Here is a 5,962-nt window from a genome sequence, read left to right as displayed (position 1 = left end):
AGCTTATAAATAACTAGGGTACGGAGCCCTGGGCCAGGGAGCGATCGCGGGACTTGCACTGGTCGAGGTGCGGAGCCCTGAGCCATGGTACGGAGCCCTGAGCTTAATAAATAACCAGAGTATGGAGCCCTGGGCCAGGGAGTGGATCCCGGGACTTATAGATTAACCCGAGCCTTGTATCTCCCGAGTTTTGATATAATATTCATGCATTTTCTGAGAAGAAAAGAACTTAATTATATCTTCAAACAATAATTACATTTTAATCGTAATACTTTTTCAATGAAATATATTACAGGTTCGCTTGAGAGAGCGTCCTTGAGCATACTCTAGGTAAAAATCTCCCGAGCTGACTTGTCGTATTATTTTAAAAGTTCCTTCCCATCGAGCTTCCAATTTACCAATATCTCCAGCTGGATTGACTCTTTTCATCAGCAGATCGCCTATTTGAAAGTATCGGATTGGGACTCGCTTGTTGTATGATTTCATAACCCGACCTCGATAAGCTTCCATTCAAACCATAAACCGCTCTCTCTTCTCCTCCACCAGATACAATTCCATCGCCCGGCTCTGATCATTGTCACCTGGGTAATATTCTACTGCTTCAGAACCATATATCAAGTTGAAAGGAGTTTCTTGAGTAGGTGCTCGGGGAGTAGTCCTGTATTCCAAGAGGACACTAGGTAGCTCCTCCATCCAATCTTTTCCTTTGTCCTGCAGCCTAGTTTTCAAGGCCTGCACAATAATTCTGTTTACAACCTCTGTTTGACCATTTGCTTGAGGGTAAGCAACAGAAGTGAAATATTGAGTGATATTCATTTCTTGGGACTAGGACGTGATCTATTTTCCCTGAAACTGCCTTCCATTATCTAAAATTTGTCTCCTGGGAACTCCAAACCTGCATACAATATTCCTCCACAGAAACTTCAATACTTCCTTTTCAGTAATTCTAGACAGAGGTTCAGTGTCAATCCATTTGGAGAAATAATCCACTGCTACCAAGAGGAATTTCTTTTGAGCTTGAGCAACTGGGAAGGGTCCCACAATATCCATGCCTGGTCAAAGGGACAAGATGCCCAAATGGGTTTCATAAGAATGGCCGGGCTGTGTTGAAATTTGGAATGATGTTGACATCCTTCACAAGCCCGGAGAACTTGAGAAGAATCTTGGCAAATACTCGATCACCAGAATCCAGCAAGCATTGCTTTTCGAGCCAATGTTGTCTCTCCGAGATGCTCCCGCAGCACCCTTCATGTATTTCCCAGAGGATATACTCCACCTCTCCCATAGATAAGCACTTTAACAACGGTCCCTGGTATGATCTCCTGTATAAGATGTTATTTAAAAGAACAAACCTGGGAGCTTGATTCTTGATCTTTTGAGCCTGAGCTCAATCTTCAGGTATTTCATTGTGGGCAATGAACTTTATCAGAGGTGTAATCCAGGAATCCTCTGATGCTGGCAGCATCTCCTCCTCCGTGGAAAGAATCAGCCGGGCAACATGCAATACTTCTCGAGTATTGAATTCTGATAAGGAGGCGGTCATTTTGGCCAAAGCATCTGTTTCCCCATTCTCATTCCAAGGGATCTGCTCAATACTCCAATCCACAAAAGATTTTGCCTGGGATTTAATGAGTTTTAGACACTTAAGCATTCTGTCATCATTAGCCTCATAAACACCATTTATCTGCTGAGTGACTAATTGTGAATCGGAATATAAAATGATCCGAGAAGCTCATATTTCCTGGGCAGCTCGTATACCGATGAGAACGGCTTCATACTCTGCTTTATTATTGGTCACCCGGGAGTCAAATCTCAAAGGCAATTTTATCTTTTCTCCCGAGGGGGAAATTATTACTACTCCCACTCCACATCCAGCCAGACTCGACGCTCCATCCACAAATACTCTCCAGACTTCTTCCTCATCAGGCTGAATAATTTCTGATAAGAAATCTGATAAGTCTTGTGTTTTAATGGCAACCCAGGGCCTGTACTCAATGTCATACTCTCCCAAGTCAACTGTTCATTTTATCATTCTCCCAGACACCTCCGAATGAGTAATAATCCTTCGGAGAGGATTATTGAGCACAATAATTTGGTGCTACAGAAAATAAGGTCGCAATTTTCGGACAGTCACAACCAGGGCCAGGGCTATCTTCTCCACTTCACTGTACCGGAGCTCGGGTCCTCTGAGAACATGGCTGACATAATAAACAGGCTTCTGATCAGAGCCTTCTTCCCTTATAAGAACCGAACTGACAACATACTCAGTAGTGGACAATTATATAAACAATTTTTTCCCGTGTTCTGGCTTCACTAAGATAGGAAGCTCTGCAAAGTGACTTTAAGATCTTTGAAGGTCTGCTCGCACTTTTCATCCCACCCAAATTATTGTGCCTTCCAAAGGACCTGGAAGAATGGATAACTCCGATGTGCAGATCGGGATATGAACCGAGAAAGTGAAGCAATTCTCCCGATTAGCTTTTGTACTTCTCAGAAAGACCGAGTGGATGACATGTCTAGCACTGACTTAACTTTCTCAGGATTCACCTTGATCCCCCGGTCAGTAACCACAAAACCCAAAATTTTACCACTCTTCACGCCAAATATGCACTTAGCTGGATTGAGTTGATCCCATAATACATGAGAGTGGCAAAAGTTTCCTCCAAACAAGAAATAAAAGCAAGAAAACTCTCAAGACTTGCCCAAGATATCATCAATATACACATCCATATTCCTACCCAATTGCTTCTCAAATACTCTGTTCATCAGATGCTGATATGTATCCTCGGCATTTTTTAACCGGAAACGCATGACCACATAACAAAATGTGCCTCCCGAGGTAATGAAGCTAGCTTTGTCTTGATCATTCTTGGCCAGAAGAATTTGATGGTACCCCTGGTGAGAATCCATGAAACTGAGTAATTTCATATCCAGAGGTGGAATCCACCAGCTGATCAATTCGGGGCAAGGCATAATGGTTTTTGGGGCAAGCCTTATTGAGATCTCTAAAATCCTAACACATCATCCATTTCCTGGCAGCCTTTGGAACCAACACCACATTCGAGAGCCAGGTAGGAAATTGGATTTCCCGAATGTGTCTGGCCTGCAACAAATCACATCAATTACTTTGTCCTTTTCAGGACCAAAGTGTATCTTCTTCTACTTAATAGGTTGAGATCCCGGGAGGATGTTCAGTTTATGCTCAGCTATCAGGGGTGAGATCCCGATCAATTCCTTTTGGGACCAGGAAAAAACATTAACGTTAGCTTTTAAACAGTTTAGTAAACTAGCCTGAGTGGATAAGTCAAGACCTCGAGTCACCCGGATCTCCTTGTTTGGCTCAATTTCCACCACTTCCTGCTCTTCCTTTGCTACAAAGTGAACCTCCCCCTTCTCTACTACTCTCTCCATCTCCTCACCCCTACTTACTCTCTTCTCCTCCTACTTTGCTTCCACATAACAGTTCAACGAAGAAGGCTGATCTCCCCGGACTTTTCCCACTTGATTTCCCGCTGGAAATTTTATCTTCTGATGTTATGTGGATGCTACGGCCTTCAGCTCATTCATGGCCAGTCGCCCTAGAATAATATTATATGATGATGGGGCATCATCCACAACCGTGAAAGTAGTCATGATAGTTTTCCTTAATTCCCGGGTGCCCAAAGTCAGGGGCAAGATGATCTCTCCTTCCAGTAAACAGCGTGGCCAGCAAAGCCAAAAATTGCGGTTTCCACTGTCTTCAGCTGGTACCCTTGCAAATCCATCTGTATCAGGGCTTTCTTGAAAATAACATTTACAAAACTGCCCGAATCAACAAGAACCCTCATGATATTATAGTTGGCCACCTGAGCTTGGATTACTAGGGCGTCATTATGAGGAAGACTGACACCGTTGAGATCCTTCGGGCCAAAACTGATAATCGCCTCACTCCTCCTCACTCCTCCTCACTCCCTCAACCTCCATACAATATCTCCTACTATTTGACTTCCTAGCCCGATTGGAATCACCATCGGTAGAACCTCCATAGATCATTTTTATTACCCCCAAGTCAGGGGGCGAGGCCTTCTTCCTCTCGGGCTCCTGATTTCTCCTCCCACTAGGGGCACCTCTTGTGTTCTCCCGGGCACTAGATAGTAGGCGAGACATAATTTCTCTTCAGAATCCGGCAGTCCTCTGTGTTATGAAAACACACTTTATGAAGGGTACAATATCCCTTCTTCTTGGACCTAGCAGGCTGTGGAGTGCGATTCAGATCTTGCAATCTTTCTGCACTGCATTCTTGAACTTCTGGGTCCTAGGAAATTTTTAAAGGCACATGATGAGAAAAATACCCAGGGTTGCCTCTCCTCTGCCCTCTCTCCTCGGGTTTGGCCACCCTGTCACCTCTCTCTCTCCTCAAAGCCTCCCTCTTCTGCTTCTGAGCCTCTTTCATATTAATGTATTTTTTCTCCCGGGCCAAAACATCTTCAAAGTCCTCGGGTGTCTTCTTGGTCAACGATCGAAAAAATTCTTCCTCCCGTAGCCCCTGAGTGAATGCAGTAGTTTTGGTCTCGATAGCACAGGAGGGAACATCCAAAGAAACTCGATTGAACCTTCGGATGTAAGCCTCAAACTTTCTTTCGAGCTCTGCTTTACTACAAAAAGATTGAAAGCAGTTCTTTTATACTTCTTACTGCTGTTGAAGTGGTGTAAAAACACCTTTTGAAAATCTTCAAAAGATTGTATGCTCTGTGGGGACAATCCTTCAAACCATATCTGGGCCGAGTCCACCAAAGTAGTTAAGAATACATTGCACTTGATTCGATCCCCATAGCAATGCAACATGGCCATATTCTCAAAACGATCCAAATGCTCCTCAGGGTTAGCATTGCCATAATAATCCTTGATTTTTGCAGATTTAAAATGCCCAGGCAGAAGTTCCTGGACAATGGCATCAACAAAAGAACATCCTTTAGTGATTACCCGAGCATTATTCCGGCTCTCCATTTACCTATCCAAAATCCTCATCTTCTGCTTCAATTCTTCCAACTCCTCGGCCTTCTCCACGGCGTCAGATATAATCCTGGCCAACTCCTCATGTGACAAAATAATAATAGGTGGATGTCCTATGAGTTGAGGATCATCTTGACCAGAGATAAGTGGATTATCTCCAGGAGGCCGATAAGTATCTTGATTAGTCCTTCTGGTAGGAGCCATATCTTCGTCTTAAGCTCAATCTCCCACAGACGGCGCCAATGATGCGATCCGTGTAGATTGGGTGAGCAGGGTCGTGACAACCCACCGGATCTGATAAGAGTTGTGTTTAAGAAAAATGAACAAGGGATATATCTTGTGACAAAGTTATATTTTTGTACAATATGGCCGTGATCGTGTCATGCAAACAAGAAGATGAACTCTTGAATGGGCGCCAAATGAGTTTCTGGCGTGGCCCCTCCGATGCTTAAGTTAGCAGGTGTAAAAGAGGAAGCTATTTAAAGAAAATATTGCTACTGGTATGAATAGGTGTGTGCACCCATGTTTAATGCAGAATGAACCTGATATTTATAGGAAAGAAGATGGTAATGACCTCGTTTTCAATGTCCACTTACCACTTATATCCATGTCACATCAACTTCATGTCCTTTCCATCACGTCAAATCAGTATGATTATGTCAGGTACGCTTATCGAGGTAAGATTCTACATGTTCTCGCACTCGAGTGTGGCAATATTATCGAGGCTTCCTGGGTAGTGAGTCATCAGCCGGGAATTTGCCCGAGAGCTTGGGCCTCTGGTTGTCCGGGTGGATGACTTCCCGGGTACTTACTTGATTTGCAACTTATGAGCCTTTTCCGTCATCCTACCATGATACGGGCTTGCCATTTAATGTCCAGCATCATCCGTGACCGAGGCTCTTCCAAGGTTATCACCACTCCCTCCTTAAATAGTCGGTCTAGAGTCATACTCGCTGTCCTGATCAGTCAT

This window comes from Primulina tabacum, chromosome 5 (genome assembly GCF_025594145.1).
Source record: "Primulina tabacum isolate GXHZ01 chromosome 5, ASM2559414v2, whole genome shotgun sequence".
NCBI classification, from domain to species: Eukaryota; Viridiplantae; Streptophyta; class Magnoliopsida; order Lamiales; family Gesneriaceae; genus Primulina; species Primulina tabacum.
The sequence above is the reverse complement of the archived record's forward strand: the minus strand, read 5'-3'. Positions refer to the sequence as shown.